The sequence below is a fragment of the Jaculus jaculus genome, chromosome 10, assembly GCF_020740685.1.
Source record: "Jaculus jaculus isolate mJacJac1 chromosome 10, mJacJac1.mat.Y.cur, whole genome shotgun sequence".
NCBI lineage: Eukaryota > Metazoa > Chordata > Mammalia > Rodentia > Dipodidae > Jaculus > Jaculus jaculus.
This window is the reverse complement of record NC_059111.1, coordinates 24,709,752-24,730,663: the sequence shown is the minus strand read 5'-3', so window position 1 is coordinate 24,730,663 and position 20,912 is coordinate 24,709,752. Positions and strand designations below refer to the sequence as shown.

The 20,912-nt window shown below is 42.0% G+C and overlaps 1 non-coding gene across 1 annotated transcript; it reads right to left on the bottom strand.

Moving 5' to 3' along the window:
* Positions 1 to 2,138: 2,138 nt before the first annotated feature.
* On the bottom strand, positions 2,139 to 2,259 carry LOC123464305. Its single transcript, XR_006639531.1, has one exon. It is a non-coding gene; the product is annotated as a U6atac minor spliceosomal RNA (small nuclear RNA).
* Between the last annotated feature and the right edge of the window lie 18,653 nt (positions 2,260 to 20,912).

The window sequence follows — 20,912 nt, the reverse complement described above, 5'->3', positions numbered from 1 at the left end:
AAAAAAATGGACTAGTATTTGGCAATAATGAGGAAGTATTGGTACATGTTAAAACATGGATCAACTTTGAAAACATGTTAAATGAAAAAGTCAGTAACAGAAATCATTTATATAATATACCTAGAAAAGGCAAGTGCATAGGGAATAGATAAACAGTTGCCTGGGACTGGAGCTGGGAATGCTAAGTCACTTCAACTGAGCAAGAAGGATCTTTCTACAGTGACATACTAGTTCTAATGTTGGACTGTGGGATTGGTTCTATAACTCTGTAAATTCATGGAACATCACAGAATTACACCCTTAAAACTGAACTTTATGACAGGTAAAACAAATTTCAGTGGAGTTTCTGGAAACAAGAGATTTTCCATTTTGGGCATATTTTCAAAAAATTATGTGTGGATATGTATGCTATTTGTGTGGTTGCGCACGCCACAGGAGGTGTGTGGAGGTCAGAGGACAACCTCAGGGTGTTTGTCTCCTCCTTCCGCCTTCCTTTTGAGGCAGGGTCTTTTGGTGTTTTGCTGCTGTGTGTCTGCCAGTCTAGCTGGCCTGTGAGCTTCTGGATTCACTTGGCTCCCCTTCCCATTGACACACAGGCATGTATACTACTTTGTATCTGACTTTATGTGGGTGTTGGGGAATTGAACTCAGGCCAGCAGGCTTGCAAGCAAGTTCCTTTAACTGCTGAGCCATCTCCTTAGCCCCATATTAACTTTTAAATGCTATTGGGACACGCAGAATGGAATGTCTGAAGTTGCAGATCTTGCATTTGGGAAAACAAACAGAGTAGAGATGAGAGGCTTGGGACTCAAAAGTTCAAAGGTGTCTGTTGAAGCTATTTACTCTGCACGTGTTGTATGAGCATGGGCTAGCTCCAGAAAAACACCAACATTTAAGCATTACTGGTCCAGGGAAAGAGACCCTCTTCCCTGAGGCAAGTTCTTCTTAGCCATGTTCTGTTTACTTCCACAATTCCACATGCTTATAGTCTCTATTTCTAGATCTATCACTCTAGACAAGAAGTACCAACTACAAAAAGTGAAGTATTAGCTCTCTCAATACTATCCCCTGCTTCTGTAGCTTTCTTCATTCCAGTGTTTGGTAAATCGCAGTATTTTTACCTCCTCTTGTTTACATTTTTCATCTCAAAAAATATACGGTAGTCCCTCAGTATCCGCCAGGGGTTTGTTCCAGGACTTCTTGCAAATACTAAAACCCATGGGTGCTCCAGTCCCTTATAAAGAATGTCATAGTATTTGCAGATCTCCCCCTGTACATTTTAATCATTTCTAGACTATAATACCTAAAACAATGTAAATTCTATATATTTACATTGTGGTAGTATTGCATACATTCAGTATGGATGCAACTTTTAAAAACTCATCTCTTAAGGTACGCGTGTGTGTAAATGGATGTCCATGTGGAGGTCAGCGATAACCTTGAGGTGTCTGTACCCCTCTTCCACCTCTCTTGAGACAGGGTCTCTTACGACTACAAATGAATGCCACACTAGCTGGCTTTAGATTCTTCTGGATCCTCCTCCTATTGTCATAGCTGTGTTGGGATTACAGAAACATGAGCCACTTTGCATCTGGCTTTACATGGGTGCTGGGGGAATTGAACTCACATAGACAAGCTTTATAAGCAAGTGCTTTTAACTGCTGAGCCATCTTCCCAGCCCTGACATGTAACTTTTCTCTGAGTATTTTAGACCCACAGCTGACTGAGCCCAGCACTTCTGGAGGACCCTGGATACGGAGGGGCAGCTATATGGCTGTGCCTTAAAAAACAGCTCCGTGGGCTGGAGAGATGGCTTAGCGGTTAAGCGCTTGCCTGTGAAGCCTAAGGACCCCGGTTCGAGGCTCGCTTCCCCAGGACTCACGTTAGCCAGATGCACAAGGGGGCGCACGCGTCTGGAGTTCGTTTGCAGAGGCTGGAAGCCCTGGCGCGCCCATTCTCTCTCTCTCCCTCTACCTGTCTTTCTCTCTGTGTCTGTCGCTCTCAAATAAATAAATAAAAAATTTAAAAAGAAAACCAGCTCCGTTCACTGACCGACTTTTCACTACGTACTAACTATGCTGCCCTCTTCACCCATTTCTTTCGTTGTTAGCAATGTCTTGACTCTTTTTTTCCAGCTGTAAAAACAGTGGTTAGATGCCACAAGGTAGGTGGTAATGCCTGAAAGAAAGTAATAAGGCCCAAAGGCCTCTTCCATCCTTGTCAAGGGGAATGCTGACCTTCTGTCCTTTCATGCTGTCTTGACTCTTTACATCAGAATATTAGCTCATATTCTGAACTATAGCCCTAATGAAATCTTTCATATTTTGCCCCCGATTCATTCTAAAGGTTGAGAACCAACCAAGAGTATTTTTATTGTCACTATCTAATTACTATTCATGACGGATGCATAAAGTTGGCAAGAATAATATCTCCTCCTCTGATTTAAGCATTATGATACCTGGGCCACTTACAATATTTCCAGTAACAAGGTAAAATAAATTCTATTTTCATATTCTCTGTAAGCTGATTAAAGTCATGCCACAATTTAATTTGTACCTATTTGTATCATGTGTTTTCTCTTATAGGAGGAAATTAAAGAACACATTTTATTGCAACCACAAATACTAGCCTCTTAATTATGCTATTTATTTCATGCCTTCTCCTTTCATTTCCTAAGACATCAACCCTCCCAATGCTTTCCCATGCCTCCTGCTTCTATCTGAACTGAATATCCTCTAGAATTGCTACTGAATAGTCCAGATGTCATTTTAAACTTCCCTTTAATTATCTTCTGGATTGATTTCAGTTTCCTGGACCCCCCGCCTTCCCTTTGGTTTACTCTCATTTTTCTGGAGTCCATCAACTAGCTTTTGAAAACAGAATGTAGCAGTAACTGAATTCCTGTATGACTAAAATGATCTTTATTCTGTCTTTACATATGAGTGACAGTATTTGCTTCATATTATTAATGTACATTGAAAATATTTTCCCCTCAATTTGGATGTTGTATTACTTTCTTTCAGTCTCTAGAAACGTAATTTAGAAGTTTGATACCAGTCTAATTGTTAAAACCTTGTAAGCTGTTAGGTTTCACCCCTTTCCCAGGGTTCTAAATCTTTATAAGAATTTTACCAAAGAATCTTTCCAAATAGTGCTAGATAGACATTTGAGTCTATCTTATCTGAAGGCTTATGATTTATTAGTCTTGAAAAAAATTCATCTATTATTTGTTTTGCTGGTCATTTCCCTCCATTATAAAGCTCCTAGGTGGACATGGTGGTGCACACATTTAATCCCAGCACTCAGGAGCCTGAGGTAGGAATAGTTACTATGAGTTCTAGGCCAGCCTAAGACTGCATAGTAAATTCCAGGTCAGCCTGGGCTAGAGTGAGACCTTACCTCTAAAAACAAAACAAAAGTAAACAAACAAAATACTCATGTAACTTCAATTTTGGACATTATAGATTTATCTCCTTTACATCTATATTTTGTTATATTTTCCTTCCATTAAAAAAAATGAATATTCTAGGAGGGGTTTTTTCCCCCAATGATTTCTTGCTTGTATCTCTGACATTGACTTACAAAATTTTAGCATTTTAGTTTTTTAATCTATAAAGAGTTTTTTGTTCTCCTATTACTCATTTTCCACAGCTACTTATTTTAGTGTTTTCCTTATGTGGATATGTGTGTATGGCATGCCAGTCTCTTACCACACGTTACACCTTACATGAGTGGTTGGAGAATTGAATCTGGGCTGGCAGGCATTGCCAGTTAGCACCTTTAACCACTGAGCAATCTCCCAACCCCTGTACTTACCTAAGGATAAAATAGCATCTCAAATCTTTTACAACAAAGCAGCTAGAAAACATCCATAGGCTCTCTTTAGTTCCTGCATTTGAATACTTCCAGGGACAGTATCTGTTAGCTATCTGGATCTTCTCTAATTAAGCTGCTTTTCATCAAAGATCTGAAAAGCCTTGGTTGTCTACTCATATTTCTTGGTTGTTTGTTCTTGGTTGACTGTGCTAGATAAACGTGTGGATTCTCTGGTGTTGTGTAAGTACATCTGCTTCCCGGCAGACCTCACACTCTGAGTGGGAGTAGGATTAGGTACTCTGTGTACCTGGGCAGGATATTTGACTGGCAGGTTTATTTTCAGAAAGAGCTGCTAAGGAGCCAGCTGGCAGACTGCAGAGCCACCAGACGACGGAAGGAGAAGGACCTTCTTTTAGAGCAGGTGCTGGACCTGATGCCAGGTGGTTTTTATATGATCCTAGGACTAAGAAAAGCTTATGTATATGTCACTTTGGAGTGCTTTGCTTATTTGCTTGATTGTTTGATACAGGGTTTCCTTCACCCCGGTCCAGGCTGCCCTGGGACTCATCTATAGCCAAGGCTGGACTTGAATTTATAGCAATCCTTCTGTCCTTATCTCCAGAGTGCTGGAAATAGGTTAGGAAGAGGGCAGTCTGTGGTGTATGCCCAAAGGGAAACATCCAGCACTTAAAAAAAAAATTAAGGGTTATAAACAAACATTTAAAAATACATAGGAATATGTCAAACATTTTTGGCTTGAATGTCTGTACCCTTAAAACTTCATGTGATAACTGAGATTCCAATGCTACCATATTAAGAGGTTAGACCTCAGGGAGGTGATTAGGCCAACAGGGACCAAGGCCTTTACAAAATGGGTTTCATATAGTATTCAGCTTTTAGAGCCTTCTGTCCCTTCCACTAAGCGAGGGCACGGTGCTCCTCTTTGCCCCGGCCAGCGGGGAGTTGAACAAGGACCCAAGGAGAAGCTAACCTGAGTGAAAAAAGGCAAACAGACACAAGAAGGAGACCATGCTAGGTGTTTGTTAAGGCCTCGAGATTTTATTTTTCCACGTAGGTTTATATAGGGTTGTAGGGGGAAGGGGATGTGGTCAGGGCAAGGAGTTGTAGGAGGAAGGGGACGTGGTCAGGGCAAAGATCACAGAGTTACTGGTTAAACCACAATGCCTTTGTTTCTTCATCAGCTACCAGCAGGATGGAGGAGTGTTCAGCCAGGCGTACGATCCCATTGTTTTTGGTAGTTGAATATTAGGTGAGGAAGTAGAAACTTAACTTGCTATATGGCGGTTTCTGTTAACATGGCTGAGGTTTGGTTCATAGCTCCCAACACTCTTCTTTGAAGGACACACTGTAGGAGATAGAAATTGTCTAGGCAGGGTTGGAGAGATGGCTTAGCAGTGAAGGCACTTGCCTGTGAAGCCTAAGAACTCATGTTCAAACCACCAGGTCCCATGTAGCCAGATGCACAATGACGCAACCACACAATGTCTCACATGTTCACAAGGAGGTGCACATGTCTGGAGTTCGTTTTCAGCAACGGAAGGCCCTGGCATGCCCATTCTCTCTCGCTTTCTCAAAATAAATAATAAAAAAATAAAGTGTCTAGGCAGCTTGGGGTCACAGGACCCCAAAGTGGATAGCTTTCTCTTGGCTAAACGGGGGAATTGCCCTTGGGCCTATAAGGAAAAATTTAGGTCATTACACTTTACTACAGGTTAGAGATATCAGACAGGTCTGCCCTTTCCTTATCTCTGCCCCTTTAGGGAGTCCTTCCACCCTCTTCTGGAAAGTACCTTCCTACAGCATTAAGATTTCTGGGAAAATTGCTTTATTTCAGAGATCATAACTCCAAACACCTGACGTCAAGACTAACTGGCGAAACCAGCTGCCCATCCATGGGACTCATAAACAAACAAACAAACAAACAAAACCCAGGGGCTGGAGAAACAGCTTAATGGTTAAGGCACTTGCCTGCAAAGCCAACGGACCCAGATTCAATTTCCCAGGACCCACATTAGCCAGATGCACAAGGGGGCGCACACATCTGGAGTTTGCTTGCAGTGGCTGGAAGCAAGAAGTCGCCATCACTGGACACCAAGCCCACTGGCATCATGACATCAGACTAAAGTGCCCAGAACCACAAGGAATGTATCATGCATAGCTTATTAATGGGTTTATATTTTGAGCAATGTGTTGTTGCCAATTCCATCCTTCTACTTATAATGTCATCATATAGGCTACTTACAGTAACTGAGAAGACATAGCCCTCTATACATTTTGGCTATATAACATAGCCATCATTGCATAAGTGGTATGGTATTGACAAAATTGTCATATATAACTGTGTGTGTGTGTATATATATATATATACACACATATATATATATATATACATATATATATATATATTTTTTTTTTTTTTGAGGTAGGATCTTGCTGTAGCCCAGGCTCACCTGGAATTTACCATGTACTCTCAGGGTAGCCTTTAACTCACCACAATCCTCCTACTTCTGCCTCCTGAATGCTGGGATTAAAGGCATATGCCACCATGCCGGGCTCTAACTGTATATTTCTATTGTTTATAAATTACATATATGTGGCAATTTGCTACCACATCATAAATTAAGATAGAAGTCATAATTTTATGTGGCCTGAAAAAATGTAAAATATTGGGGCTGGAGAGATGGCTTAGCAGTTAAGTCATTTGCTTGCAAAGCCAAAGGATCTTGGTTTGATTCTCCATGACTCACGTAAGCCAGATGCACAAGGGGGCATGTGCAACAGAAGTTCATTTGCAGTGGCTGGAGGCCCTGGCACACCCATGCTCCCTACCTCTCTCTCTCTCTCTCTCTCTCTTTCCTTCCCTCCCTCCCTCCCTCCCCCTCTCTCTTTCTCCTCAAATAAATAAATAAAATATATTTTTAAAAAATGTAAAATATTTACCATTTGACTGTTAATAGAAATGTTGCCAGACCCTGATACAGAGCTCATAATCATGGTGAAATCCTAATTTTGTTAAAAAGAGGATTCCCCTTAGATTGACATACGAGACTGCCCTCCCCTCATCCTGTTCTGTAAGGGAGAAGATGTGAGTGGAGACATTAGTGTAGCTATTTTATATACTAATTTTCAAATGCTATACCCAAAATGTTTTCAGTTACTATTACTTTTGCTCTTGATCTTGCCTGACAATACCCAGAAGTCTCTCTGGGTACCTGAATGCAGGAAGGGCTCCTCTTCACCACAACATCCTTACAGCACCTTCTGGGCTCTGGTTCCAACGTAATATTCTTTTCCACCTTCCATGCAACTGGCGAAAACACATGCTACAGGTAACCTTTAACCTCAGTGTCTGTTTCATGCTGTTTGAAGTTTACTGCTTTTCACAGTCTCCTCAGCTGTCTGCCCTTTCATGCTTTCCCCATCATGAAGAAACATCCCCTCCAAACTCTAAACTAAAATAATGCCTTTCCCATAAGCCGTTCTGGTCAGGTGTTTTGTCTCAGCAATGAGAAGGTAACTGCAACAGTATTTGTTAATAAAATTAATTTAATACTTAAAATGATATATCAAATACATTAAAATATATAAACCAAGCTACTAAATATGACAAATATTATGGCAACAGATACAATACTTTGCAATTTTCAACAGCTCTGGTAGGCATAAAATAAGGACAGAAAAAGACTAAAATAGCAACAGCTATTTATTTTGTTGAGGTAGGATTTCACTCTAGCCAAGGCTGACCTGAAACTTACTGTAGTCCCAGGATAACCTCAAACTCACAGTGATCCTTTTATTTCTGCCTCCCCAGTACTGGAATTATAGGCATGTGCCACTAAACCCAGTTTCAACAGCTTAGTTTTTTTGTTTTGTTTTTTTGTTTTTTGTTTTTCAAGGTGGGGTCTCACTGTAGCCCAGGCTGACCTGGAATTCACTACGGAGTCTCAGAGTGGCCTCGAACTCACGGCGATCCTCCTACCTCTGCCTCCCAAGTGCTGGGATTAAAGGCGTGCGCCACCACGCCTGGCTCAACAACTAAGTTTTTAATCTCCACAGAACTAAGTTCATTAAATTTACATCCTTTACTCTTTTTAAAAAATATTTTTATTTATTTATTTGAGAGAGGCAGAGAGAAAGAGGCAGACAGAGAGAAAGTGTGAGTATGGGCCAGGGCCTCCTGCCACCGCAAATGAACTCCTGATGCACAGACCACTTTGTCCATGTGGCTTTACATGGGTCCTGGAGACTCGAACCTGGGCCATCAGGCTTTGAAAGCATTCATCTTTACCTGCTGAGACATCTCTACAGCCCATCCTCCTTTAATCTTTATAACAATCCTGAGTCAATTTGTTTAGGAACCATTGTCAAAGAGCAGAAATAATTCACTATCTTCTGTCAGGTACTAATTAACTAATTGGTTCTGTTACACACACAAATTGAGAGTAAATACAAAAAATCTGAGGGACAGAATTTAGAACAAAATAGTTTAAGACAAAAATAAACAGAAACAATGAGAGTTCCTGCTTGCTTCCACTAGAGATAAAAAGTATAAAAGACCCCACATGCCTAAGCCTAGGGCTGCCTCCATTATACAGAGATCTGGGCGTCAGCCCATTAGCGTGAATAAAACCTCCTCTCCTCTGTCCAAATGGCCCAGAGTCTCAGTTTGTCCAGGAATTCCAGCAACATTCCTGGAGGCCCCAGTGAGATCAGACTGCCAGACCCTTCTTGGGTAGATGAGCTGCCACACTGGGATCCACGCCCCAGTGCAGACCCTGGAACCAAGAAGTTCACATCCCCAATGTCATTTAGGGGCTCCTTCTAGGAGGCCAGAAGGAGGACTATGGAGCCCTGGAACACAGCGTCCAAACAACAGAGTGGAGGAATCATTGTGGAGAGCCAGATCAGGTAGGAAAACCCCAGGGTAGTTGGCACTGTAAGAGCCGGCACAGATTGATCCCCACAGGAGTTCTGAACCTTAAAGCAGTTCTGACGTGATGGCCCTCCTTCAGTCAGGACCAAAGTTGTTCTGATCTCAGTAAACTAGCTAGAGCAGGATTATTAGTGGGATAAATAGGGAAACTCTGAGTGACTGCGTGTGGGTATAAGAATGTCAGTGATCACTCCACAGCACTGAGGCTACAGAGCCTGACTGGGCCATAACCTGTGGTTCTGCTGGGATCATCTCACCTAAATGGGCAATCATCTCCCTGTAACAGGGAGCTCTGACCAGGCATGGGTTTATATGTGTGGCCCTAACGTAAGACTCCTTAGGCCTCTGTGAGGCAACCCGCCAGGCAGGCATCTGACCCAGACTCTCCACCCCTCTGTGTACACACAAAACACACACGCTAGGCACATATAAATCAAGATGGGTTCCTCCCAGTCAAAGTGCCCAACGGGGCTTCAGACTATGTTAAGAAACTTTAAGGCAGGTTATTATGGAGATTACAGTATCAAACTGAAACTATCAAAACTGAAGACCTTCTGTGAAGTTGACTGACTGTCCTTGGATATGAAATGGCTGCCTGAGGGCACCCTAGATCTGGATGCCATCTATAGAGCGAGAAAAGTTTGCAACGGAGACCTCAGCCATCCTAACCAGTACCCATACACTGATTCCCGGTACATGCTAGCTGTGTGTCCACCTGTCTGGCTCCACTTCCATGCGCCAAGAAAATCAGCCACCGTTCTGGCTACACAACCAACCTAACTGAATGAGAAACTCCCAATCCATCAGGACCCTGAGCAGGACACTGAGCCCCCTATACTTCCTGCCCATGAACCCACTGCCCTCTGCAGCTGATCAGAAACCAAGGGCACCACCACCCACCATTTATCTGGCTATGCTGTGGGAGGAGGGTCAAGACCTTCCTCAGCCATCAGCACCCCCTCCAGTTAAGAAATGAGGAAGGACTTCCGGTTAAGATGGCGGCGTAGGTACCACGCCAAAGCAGCCTGGGGGGGGAAAGACCAAAAAAAACTCAGCAAAATACACACTTTTACTAAAAAGTGAGGTGTATAGGAAGTTGAGGCGGCAGCGGAGAAGTGGAAGAGTTATAGAGCATCCAGAGCCTGCACAGGCGGGAACAGCGGCTCCGGGGCGGCTCGGCTACCCGCCGCAACCGCGGAGCGGCAGAAAACTGCCGGACTCTCGGCTCGAGCCGCAGGACAAGCCAGGTGCGGGATTTTCCCCTCACACCGCGCTCTCCGCAACTCGGGAAACGTGAGGGGAGAGCGGCAGCGAGCAACGGAGGGAGGAGCAGACCACGAGGTAAAAGCACACGTGGAGAAGCGATACAACCAGAGCAGCCGCGGCTCCCTCCCCTCCCCCGCCGCCTGACCCCAGCTCCAGCGAACACAGCAGCGGCCCGGGACCGGCCACGCCAACTTGGGCTGACGGCGGGACCCAAGCAGGAGCAGAATTCGGCAGCAACTTCAGCGGCTCCAGCACCGGTACCAGTGGCCCCAGCAGCAGCGGACCCAGGAGCGGCAGCGGTGACAGATCCCGCAGCAGCGGCTTCCGGGTGAGCAGCAGCAGTGGACACGGCAACGGCAGCTTCAGCAGCGGTGGGGGCTCCGGGGGTGGCACCTACAACAGCTGCAGAGGCGGCAACAGCGGCTCAGTTTGCCCCGTAGGAAAAGCAAGTGCCCAGCTCCAGAAATCAGAACAGCAGCCCGACGACCCAGGCAGCAACTTGACTGAGACCACAATCACCCAAGGTAACTGGGATTGCACCAGGGAAGGGTCTCACTTGGTCACAAGCTGACTTGGATACCTCAACAGACCAGAAATCTAAACCTCTTTGTTGATAGAGGATCTGGTCATTATAATAACTACTCTTGCATACATACTCGGGGCTGTTTTTGATGGAATGGGTACAGTGTTTAGCTAAATTTTAGAATCTACCAGTATATTATTCCACTCAGCCTGCTTGAATACTCCTATAGCAGGGAAACTCAACCCCTAAGAACATCTTTGTAGATACTCTGAGAGTCTTAAGAGCCACACCTAATACCTTAAGGTCCTACCCTGAAAATATATTACATCAAATCAACTGATACAGCTAAGAATACACAGCTAGCTAGAAAATCCAAGCATTAACTTAATCCAAGATGCAAAAATATATACATTATAACACAAGAAACACTAAAAAGCAAGAAGAAATGAGGAAGATCCCCAAACTCAGACTACCTGACAGCTAGGTAAGAAACTGTATCTTTCTGTCCATTGCAACAAATTCCAGGCCCATCCCTTCCCATGGCAAATGGACCTTATGGGACAGACCCAATACAGTAAACCTACCAGCCTTTCACCACCATCAACCTCCTGAACTGGTGTCACCATACTCCACCATATTCAGAGCAACCCCGAGCCATGACAGACCTCCTGACCACTGTCATGCATGGCCACCAGGCAACTGGGAACGATTGCCATCAGCTGCTGAGTACCCTCTTCACCTCTGACAAGAGATGGCATATTTACCAAGCTGCCCAAGCCTAGGGTTGGTTACCCAGGCCACCCTCCAGATGCCATGAATTCTCAGTGATTTGCTGACATTGTCCTTCCAGATGAGCACCTGAACTGGGATACCCCCATTATGCAAGAAGGGATGGAGTCCCTCCTCCAGATGAGACAAATAATCTTAGAAGGGGCCCCAGTGGGTGCCGGGGGATCTACCAATCTGATCAAAGTGAGCGAGATGACTCAGAAGAGCCAATTCTATGAGAGACTCTGTGATGCACACTGACCTTTCACTCCATTTAACCCTGAGGTCCAGGAGCACAGGTCCATGGTAAACACAGCCTTTGCCCAGCAGTCATCTTTGGACGTGCACCAAAAATTACAAAATCTAGAAGGTTTTGCTGGAATAAATATCAATCAACTCATCAATACTGTGGCCAAGGTGGTGGCTGAGAGGAAACAGCACACAGAGTAAAGGAGAAATACCTGGAGAAAAAGGCTACAATCTTGGCAGTGGGGCTGAAGAGTTGGCTTAACAGGTAAGGCGCTTGCCTGCAAAGCCTAAGGACTCATGTTTGACTCTCCAGGTCCCACATTAGCCAGATGTACAAAGTGACGCAAGAGTGCGTGCATCTGGAGTTTGATTGCGGTGACTGGAGGCCCTGGTGTGCCAATTCTCTCTCTCTTTCCCTTGCTCTCACTCCCACTCTCTTGCATAAAAAAGGGCCAGTCCATTGGACTTGACTCAAGAAAACAAATTTGTTTTTTTGGTTTGGTGGTGTGGTGTGGCATGGTGGTAGGTTCAAAGAAATTTTTTTTTTTTCAAGGTAGGGTCTCTAGCCCAGACTGTCCAGGAATTCACTATGTAGCCTCAGGGTGACCTCAAACTCATGGAGATCCTCCTACCTCTGCCTCCCAAGTGCTGGGATTAAAGGCATGTGTCACTATGCCTGCCCACACACCAAAATGAAAATCATGGTAGTGGCCCTCAGAGACAAAAGGGCTGCTCAAAGACTGTGGCCACCACCTGCCAGTAAGGGAAGCTGTCACATCCCATTAGAAAAAGACCAATATGTTTATTGTAAGGAGAAAGGTTATTGGAAGAATGAATGCCCTAAGAAAAAAGAAGATAAAAGAACCCAATGTTGCAAAGGGATAAGACCAGCCACAATTGCAGTCTCCAAGCAGGCCTGGCCACCCAAGGTCAAAGACCCAGGATGGGAGACTGGATCTGACTGAAGGCAACTGAGCTCAATCATAATCAGCCCCCTAAGAGCCCACAGTAAAAATAAACCTGAGGAGGAGCAAACTGTGGACTTTATTTTGGATGCCAGTGTGGCCATTAGCATGGTGACATCCCCTACCAGCCAACTCACCAAGGACTCTATCACAATTATCAGGGCTACAGGGACCACCAAAAAATACCTATTTTGTGAGCTGAGAGATTGCTCAGTGGAAGGGTACTGAGTCCGCCACTGATTCCTGTATGTGCCTGAAGCTCTGGGGCCTGTTTAAGGAAGAGGCTTGTTATCTAAATTAAGCACCACAGTAACAGTAGACTTAAGCCCCACCACCAACCCTGGCATCCTGACAGTGCTGACTCTGGAAGTCTGCCCTGAAGAAGAATGGCAACTGCATTCTGAGGCCCTGGCAAGAAACATTCAAGACTCATACCAACTTAGCTAGTATTTGGAGCACTACCCCAAGGTGTGGGACACACATAAGGAGACTGGTTTTGCTAAAGGCCACCCACCAGTAGTGGTGACCCTCAAGCCTGGTGCCACTCCCAAAAGACAGAGACAATACCCAATCTCCCTGGAAGCCAGGCTCGGGATATCCCCCCACATCAAGACACAAAGGAGGAGAAATTCTGGAAGAGATTCAATCTCCATGGAACACCCCTGTGCTCCCAGTAAAGAAGCACTTGCCTGTGAAGCCTAAGGACCCTGGTTCAAGGCTCGATTCCCCAGGACCCACGTTAACTAGATGCACACAGGGGTGCACGTGTCTGGAGTTCATTTGCAGTGGCTAGAAGCCCTGGCACGCCTACTCTCCTCTCTCTCTCTCTCTGCCTCTCTCTGCCTTTTCTCTCTGTCTGTTGCTCTCAAATAAATAAATAAAAATAAACAAAAAAGTAAGAAATCTTATATTAGCAAGGAATAATGGAAATTTAGCAACATGACAGCTATCAAAAGCAAAAGAGAAATTTTTTATATTTTTATTTTGTCTTAAACATATTATTTATATTATAGTATATTAGCATTTTTTATAACCTTGTGTTGTTTGTTTCCCTATTTTTTTTTATTTATTTGATAGAGATACAGAAATAGGAAGGTAGAGAGCTAGAGAGAGAGAACAGGTATGCCAGGGCCTCCAGCCTCCAGCCACTGCAAACGAACTCCAAATGTATGCACCCACTTGCGCATCTGACTTACGTGGGTCCTGGGGAGTCGAACCTGGGTCTTTTGTTTTGCAGGCAAGCGCCTTAGCCGCTAAGCCATCTCTCTAGCCCTGTTTCCCTATTTTTGTCTTGATTCAAAAGAAGGTTTTGGGAAACATATGACTTTCTTGCCCATCATTTGTGAAACATATGACTACATCATATATATCATGATATCAATAAATTTTCCATCAGTTAAGATATCTCTAGCTGCAAATCCAAGCTTACAAGAAAGTTCTTTCTTCTTATAAAATATATAATTACATTACTGACTTTTTATAACTTCAAAAGAAAAACTTAAATCTGTAGACTTTAGTTCTTGGCTTATCATAAATAATACATAAACTATTAATATAATATCTATAATTATTCCTTTTCCACATATGTATGTGTTTGATGTTGTGTGTGTGCGTGTGTGATGTGTGATGGTGTAGGAACATGTATGTATAGATAGATGGATGCCCCATGCATGTACATGCAGAAGTCAGAGGGTACTTTGGATGCCCTTCTCTATTTCTCAACTAAGTACTTCCTTGAGATGGGGCCTCTTCCTAAACCTGGAGCTGTGCTTTGTTCAGCAAATCCTGCAATTCTCTGGCCCACCCCTGAATTGACTGGGGTTACAAATGTGTGTGGCCACACCCAACATTTTACCTGGGCCTTAGGGAGTGAAACTTGGCAGTCTTCAGCCAAGACACCCTCATTTTTAAGTGGCAAGCACTCGTAACCACTGGGCAATCTCCCCAGTCTTCTAGTATTATTTTTTTCAATGTCATAATATACCTAGACTCATACCTAGATGAACAATTTCTAGTGATGCAGCTAGGCCTGCTCTCTAATGAAATATTAGATGATTCCAGAATTCCCCGGGCTAAAGTTCTATAAGAATAAAGATAAGAAAATAAAGCCATAGTCAATGGCTCACTCATATTGATCTAATGGAGAGCTACTTGGCTAATCTGAGGAATAATTTGAATTAAGAGCTTAACTCTAGATAATTAAAAAGGATTAGCTTGTTTCTGGATTTTTTATTTATGCTGTTTCATATTTTTCATATGATGTTTTCATCTGGTCTCACTTAAATCAAAATTCAAATAAAATTATATTTACATTCAATACTTCCCTCAAATAGTCTAAATTTGTAATTGACCCTTGCAGAGTTAGTTATTCAGTTGGTATGAATTAGAAAACAAGGAGAATGCGTTAAAAGCAACAAAAAGAATGTACATGAGGGCTGGAGAGGTGGCTTCGCAGTTATGGTGCTTGCCTGCAAAGCCTAAGAACTCATGTTCAAATCTCCAGGTCCCACGTAGCCAGACACCCAGTGATGGAAGCATGCAATGTTGCACATGTGCCACAAGGGGGCGCACACAGCTGGAGTTCTTTCACAGCAGGCTGAAGGTCCTGGCACACCCATTCTTTCTCTCTTTCTCCCTAGGAATAAAATAAATAAATAAAAAGGAATGTACACAACCCAGACATGAGAACAACGTAAGTGTCCATCAGCGGGTGAATAAAGAACATATGGTATATGTAAGTTTGCACACAAGGAAATGTTATTCACTTATAAAAAGAAGTAAACCATGGCCATTTGTAAAACATGGGCAAACCTAGCCTCTAGGTGTAAGATTAAGTGAAATTAGCCAGGTACAGAAAGAGAAATTCTATAGAATGATCTCATGGAAACATGATAAGCAATGAAAATAAAGGTTGTAGTCAAAGGGTACAGACTACCAGTAATAAGATGAACAAATTCTAGGTATCTAATATACAAAATAGTAAGTAGACTTAATACTACTATATCATATATTACAAGTTTTCTTATTAAAAAAAAGGACTTAAGTATTCTTCCTACATGCACAAAAATAACTATTTGGGGTAACAGATGTGTTAATTAGCTTGATTGTGGTCATCACTTAATAATGTATATGTGTTGTTATGCTAAATATTTTAAATGTGCATGGTTGTTTTGTTTTATTTTTCAAAGTAGGATCTCACTTTAGACCAGGCTAACCTAGAATTCACTATGTAGTCTTAAATTGGTCTCAGACTCACAGAGATCCTACCTCTGCCTCCCAAGTGCTGGGATTAAAGGGGTGTACCACCACATCCAGCCTAAACCTACATAGTTTTTGTCAATGATACATCAATAAAACTGGAGAATGAATGAAAGAAAGATTTTAACATCCTCTCTCTGTAGTAAACAGTCCCAACAGTCAGAAAATCAAGACACAGTTGAACTCAATAGCACTATCAGTTGGATATATTTGATCCAATAACAAAAGAGCACACATTCTACTCAGTCTCACATGGAATATTCACATGTGGATATAAAATGTGGAACAGACCACATTCTGAGCCATAAAACATATTTTAACCAATTTAAAAGGAAAGAAAACATCTACTGGAATCAAACAACAAAACACTAACAGAAAGCTGGAAAGATACTTGAGACATTAAACAAGAGAATTCTAACTGACACATGAGTCAAAGAAGAAATGTCCAGGAAATTTTACAATGTTGTTAAAGTAAACTAAAATGAAATGACAATTTATCAAAACTTATGGGTTATGCCAAAAACTTTCAGTTAAAATTTATAGCATTAAATGCACATATGAGAAAAGAAAAGTCTAAAATCAATAATTTAAGTTGAGACTTGGGAGATGGCCTGTCAGCCTGGGTTTGATTCCCCAGGACCCACGTAAAGTGAGGTGCACTAAGTAGTATATGTCATCTGCAGCTGTCAGCCTGGGTTTGATTCCCTAGGACCCACGTAAAGTGAGGTGCACTAAGTAGTATATGTTGTCTGCAGCTGTCAGCCTGGGTTTGATTCCTCAGGACCCACGTAAAGTGAGGTGCACTAAGTAGTGATGTCGTCTGCAGTGACAAAAGGCCCTGGCATGCCCATTCTCATCCCACCCCTCTGCCCACAAATGAATAAGAAATATTTTAATAACAACAATTTAATAATTTTAGAAAGTGACAAATTAAATTCAAATATATACATATATAAGTACACATACATATATTTCAGTGCAATTGAAAACAAGAAGTAGAAAATCAGCAAAAACTGATTCTTTAGGAAAGCTGTTTTTGGAGCAATAAAATTACCGTCTCCAATAAAGCTAAGAAAAGGAAAGATTCAGGCTGGAGAGATGGTTCAGTGGTTAAGGCGCCTGCCTGCAAAGCCCAAGGACCCAAGTGTGATTCTACAGTACCCAGGTAAAGCCAGATGCACAAGGTGGCATGTGCATCTGGAGTTTGCACTGGCTGGAGGCTCTGGCATGCGCATCCTTATTTTCATACACACACACTCTCTACTTCTCTCTCATGAATAAAAAATATATTTTTAAATGATTTATAAAAATGAATTCAAATTAACAACATCAAAATAAAAACACAATATTACAAATCCTATAAACAAAGGATAATAAAGAAATATCATGATGAATTGTATGCCCATAAGTTTTCTTAAATTATTTGTTTGCACATGTGTGTGCATGCCAAGTTCTCTTGCTGATGTAAATGAATATCCATCTGGCTTTATGTGAGGGGCTTGGGAATTGAATCTGGGCTAGCAGGCTTTGCAAACCTTGCCTTTAAGTGCTGAGCTATATGCCCAGCCCTCATAAATTTGATAACTATGATTAGATTGATCAATTTCTTGAAAGACACAATTTTCCAAAACTCACATCAGAAGAAATAGGCAATTTGAATAGACTTTTATTAAAGATATTATACCAATAATTAATAGCCTTTCAAAACAGAAAGTACCAGCCTCACTGTTTATTTCTATCAAAGAGTTAAGAAAGAAGTGATACTAAGTCTCTAAAATCTCTTCCAGAAGAGAGGAACAAACAGAGCCATTCCTAATTAATTTTACAAAGTCATCACTATCTTAATACCAAAACCAAAGACATTTGAGATAAGAAAATTATTGTTCAATATCTCTCTTGAACACAAATGTAGAAACATTCAATAAGATCAATTTAGTAATGTATAAAAAATGCCATGGAATAATAATCAATAGGATTTATTCCAGATGATGGCAGTTGGAAATTAAAGCCTCCTGGAGGCAGTGTATTGTCGGGGAGGGCTTATGGGTATTATAGCCAGTTTCCCCGTGCCAGTGTTTGGCACACTCTCCTATTGCCATTGTCTGCCTTATGTTGGCCAGGGGGTGATGTCCACCCTCTGCTCATGTCATTTTCCCTGCCATCATCTAGCTTCCTGCTTGATCCTGTAAGCCAAAATAAACCTCTTTTATCCCACAAGCTGCTCTTGGTTGGGTGATTTCTACTAGCAATATGAACCTAACTGCAACACATATCTTTAAAAAAAATTTTTTTTGAGGCAAGCCCAGCAAACCATCCTTTTTTAAAATCTTATTTTATTTTATTTTTTCTCAATTTTTAAAAACATTTTTCATGATTATAAAAAATATCCCATGGTAATACCATCCCTCCTCTCTTTTCCCCTTTGAAATTCCATTCTCCATAATATCCCCTCCCCATCTCAATAAGTCTCTCCTTTATTTTGATGTCATGGTCTTTCCCTCCTCTTATGATCAGACCATCTTTTTTTATGAGAGAGAGAGAACTGGTGCACTAGGGCATCCAGCCGCTGCGATAGAACTCCAGATGCACGTGCCCCCCTTGTGTGCATGTGCAGCCTTGAACACTTGCATCACTGTGCATCTGGCCTACATGGGACCTGGGGGATTTAAACCTGGGTCCTTAGGCTTTGCAGGCAAGTGTCTTAACTGCTGAGCCATCTCCCCAGCCCCATGCTCACATCTTATAAGCAACCACACCACTTTCTTTTCCTTTTCCTTTTCCTTTTCTTTTCTTTTTTGGTTTTTCAAGGTAAGATCTCACTCCTCTAGCTCAGGCTGACCCGGAATTCACTATGTCATCTCAGGGTGGCCTCGAACTCTTGGCGATCCTCCTACCTTGAATAAAGGTGTGTGTCACCACACCCAGCTAAACCACACTACTTTCTATTTACCCAAAGAAATTTCATGTTCACACAATAACCTGCACATGCAAGTTTATAGCAGTTTTATTCATAATGACCAAAACTTGGAAGTAATTAAGATGCCCCCCAGTATGTAATGGATAATAAACTGCGGTACATTTAGATAGTGGAATATTATCTAGCTAGTATCAGAAAGAAATGCATGGGCTGGATTAATGGTAAAAGTACTTGCTGTGCAAGCAGTAGTACCTTCAGTACATTAGATCCCAGACCCAACAAAGGTGGACACTGAAGTACCAGGATCTGTAGTCCCAGCATGCCTAGGGCAAGAAGGGAGGCCGAGACAGGAGACTCACTAGGGAGCTCCCAGGCCAACTATACTGGCAAATGCAGCTGAATAATAACACAAGATGCCTCAAAACAAGGTGGAAGGAGAGCCTAAGCTGTCCTCTGACGTCCACACATTTACTGTGGCACCTGGCCATGCTCATGTACATGAAAACACACCCCTAAAAAAGAAATTCACTATTAACATACCATGAAAAGGCATGGAGGATCTTTAAATGCACATTACTAAGTAAAAGAAGCTAATTTTAAAAGTCTACATACTGTCGGGCATGGTGGCACATGCCTTTAATCCCAGCACCCAGAAGGCAGAGGTAGGAGGACTGCCATGAGTTCGAGGCCACCCTGAGACTACATAGTGAATTCCAGGTCAGCCTGACCTAGAGTGAGATCCTACTTTGAAAAACAAAAACAAAAAAAAAAAAAAAAAGGCTACATACTATATGCCTACAATTAGAAAAGGCAAATCAGTTGAGGAAAAGTCAGAAAATGATCCGTGGTTGCCAGAGACTTAGGGAAGCAGTAAGGAGGGGTAGGAGGAATGCAGGGTTTTCAGGACAGTGAACGTCTTCTCCGTGACCTTGGAGGATGCATGTCATTACTCATTTATATAAAGCCACAGAACGTACAACCCAAGCAGTGAGCCCTCTTGTGAACAGTGGTGTTGAGTCTCACAATGTCAGTAAGATGCTGAGCGTGGGGGAGGCTGTGCATCTGAAGGCAGGACGCATGCAGGAACTCTCTACACCTTCCACTCCAACTTCTTGTGGCTCTAAGACTGCTCTAAAAAGTAAAGTTACTTTTTATGTGTCAGCAAAGAAGCTTTTCATTTTTGTTGCAGTGCTGGGGACTGAACTGGCACTGGGCACAGGGGCATTACCCTGCTGGTCTATCACTGAGTAATGCCTCAAACCTAGAATCTTTGTTTTCTTTGTTTTTTTAAAAAAAGAAAAACATAATTGAAGAATAAGCTAGAACTGGAAGGGAGTTACACCTTTTAAGTAATTCAACACATGCCTAATCCCCCATTTGTAAGAGGCTAGAAATATTGAAAGGGCAGAAAATTTCCAGAATTCTTTTTGAGGGACCCTGAGTTACATCAATTAAAACTCCAAGCATGAAGCATCTAGAGATGGTGACTGGTTCATACAGACTATATTTAGTCTATATTTGGAAGCATTAGGCTTATTTTTCTAAATAAATCACAACCTCAAAAAAGATTCTGAATTTAATACTATTACCAAGTAGATATTTAGACTGTTCAAACTGTTACCCTTGTAAAGCCTAAAATATGGTTCTTTATGTTAAGATGGGTAATTTTTATACTGAAAGACTTTATTCTTATGATTCAAACTGAAAATATTATTTTAACATTCAATTTTATATGTCACAGATATACTACTAGCAGAAATGTCAAAATACTGGATCTACATTCATCTCCATTCTCAGGAGATCAAATGAAGACCCTTGTTTGGTACAGTTCAGAGGCATTATACTCCAAGGCTCAACCCAATTCTATAAAGCCTCTCCCTCATACATCCAGTCACACAGACAAAATTATTATTCTGCTTTTATTTGTAGTATTAACATCACAGAAGCTCTACTTCTGGACATTTTTACATAAATGTTATGTTTCAGTACTATCTGAAATTCACAATATAATTCAAATCAACAAAGATCTATATATAGTTTGCTTCTCAGTACCAAATAAGGGATCCTCCAGGATTAAAAACACTTTCTACACTTTCTACTCTGAAAGAACTCATAGTCTAGATGGTGAGAAATATGAAAAGTTCAACCATAGTCCATATATAGCCATATAAAGCAGTTTTATCTCTACTGTATATG